Source organism: Taurulus bubalis, assembly GCF_910589615.1.
Source record: "Taurulus bubalis genome assembly, chromosome: 2".
Taxonomy (NCBI): domain Eukaryota; kingdom Metazoa; phylum Chordata; class Actinopteri; order Perciformes; family Cottidae; genus Taurulus; species Taurulus bubalis.
The window spans coordinates 24,429,704-24,432,114 of record NC_136590.1 but is presented as its reverse complement, the minus strand read 5'-3'; positions in this window follow the sequence as shown (position 1 = coordinate 24,432,114).

The window sequence follows — 2,411 nt, the reverse complement described above, 5'->3', positions numbered from 1 at the left end:
TAGTGGCAAAAACTAAACATAAAGGCAGTCACACAATAGGTTTTATGTCAGTGTCTAAATTACCAATATGACAGTTCTTTAATTAAAAAGGAAAAAGACTCATAAGCCTTGAGGTCAGCTCAAAGTGCTTTGTTCATGGTTGAAGATGGAAAACAGCTTTTTGTTGAATTTGAAGGCTTTAAAAAGACCTCAACCAAGTGATGTTGAGCAGTCAGTTAAATTGTAATGTAAATATTTCATGTCACTTTTCAAATTATGATATTTATGGGACATTTTCTGTGAATAAGCAATACAATATACATCAATATACAAACATGTGTACCCGGAATAATTGTGAGGGAACATAAACCTGAACATTATTAGTAAGCTGAACAAAACCACCCACTTTTATGTTTTCTAATTGTGGAAATATACAGAATTTCACACAGAATATGCTGTCTGCAAACTGACAGGTTTACTGTCAGTTACTGTTTAAAGTAACGTGTCTCTTGAATCCATGACCATTTAATATTCTAACTTTAAATGTGGGCCAAGCCCCTTTAATCTCTGTATATTCGGCATATTGATTTGCACATATTGCACACAGTTATTTAAGGCAGTCACTGTTGTTTGCATCATTGCCACAATTCATATTTTAGCTTGTCGAATAGGCTTTGAATGTTGTTATTTAGAAAAAATAAAGAATAAAAATCACAAGAGCATGTAGCTTATTTTACAAAACAGATGTTGGAAAAAAAAGTGTCCTTAAAAACCTCCAAAGTCCCAAGGCTCGATAGATGAACATCATCATAAAGTTATTATAGAACCTGGCGGTTGAGGCTTTGCTTCAAATGGGGTTTGCAGTTAGCAGCCATGCAGACATGAACTAAGACTTTGGCTCCACCATGTGGTCAGAGATGATCACTACATTACTTGCAACTCTCTTGGAGGAACCGTCACTTTCAGGTTTTGGTCAAATGTGTAAATAGTTTCTCCACATATGACAAACGCATCCAGACAGAGAATCACATAATCAAATGTGTATTCAAAAAATACAAGTGAAAAGAAAACACGAAGCAAACAAAAGCATGAATAATAAGCATAATAATAATAATACAACTCCACAGTTTTAATATGGTAGCTCAGGAATAAAGATGAATAAAGCTATAGACGAGAGAAAAATATATATTGACACAAGTATTCTAAGTAAGTCTACCGGTGTAGTTGTGTATACTATTTTGTAGCCACAAAGTTATCACAATGATATCTGATTGTTGTATTTATCTCCAGGTTAGAACAGGGAAACTGTTCAAAATACATAATTAATGTTGCATTCTGAAATGAGTCGGATCACGTTTTTCTTGTTTTCTTTATTATTGTAACATCTGCGTGATTTTCACCTTCAGTGATACCTGGGGGAAAAAAGGAACCAGATATTAAAAAAAATGTATATTACATGACTGTGTTTTTATGAAGGTGGTGGGATACGAACGTAAAAAGCATAACGTGCTCTCCACTCCTTTATGAAGTGGTTGTGGTGACATGCATAGTTTACAGAATGTGGTTTTTAAAGTTCTTCCCTTTAAAAGCTACAGTATGATGAGTGACGGGCCGAGTATGACGCTCTGAACATAAAACAGGATGATCTCTAAAGACCTTCACGCAAAGAGGGATTAGATCAAACGACGAAACAACTACTGAAGTCGACCTCGTCTATCAGTTTTAAATTCAAGTTGTACTTTGCATTCAGGTGAATGGAATGGATAATTAAAACACGTATTTTTGCTTTGTGCATTTCTTTGAGGGGTAATAAAACGTTCCATTTTCGCTGCAGACGTAACTACTGCCCAGAAAGCCTTCTGCTGTGAAGACAAATGGCCACAGAATCAGAAATTGGTTCATTGCCACATACGTTTGATGATTGGTGCATAACAATAAGCACAGTGCAACAGCATAAGACATAATTTAAGAATACAAATGGGAAAACGTACAATAGAATAAACTAATTAATTAGGAGTACGTTAAAATAAGTCTGTTATTAAAGTGTACAGTAAAACAGCAGCAAAGCAGTAAAACATATTTCCAAAACTACACCCTACACAGCAAAATCGGTAGTGTTACTTAGTGTTAATTTTGTGTGTGTAAAATATTTTTAGTTGATCAGTGTTGTTTTGGGTGTTAATTGAGCACTTGCAGTGTTGAAATAGCTCTGGGGGTGGGGTTGTTTCAGTGAGTTAACACAATGCACTCCTGACTGAGTTATCTACACATCCGGTTATTTCGCGGTCTTTCTTTTTCACATACCTGCTGTGTTTAACTAGCCGCCTAGCGTTTCTGAGATTGGAGTGAGACACAGAGATGTTGATGTTGTGATCTTTGCAATAAAACATCTTTGATGTGACGTTTCGAGTCTTGGCCAATCAGGCAGTTAT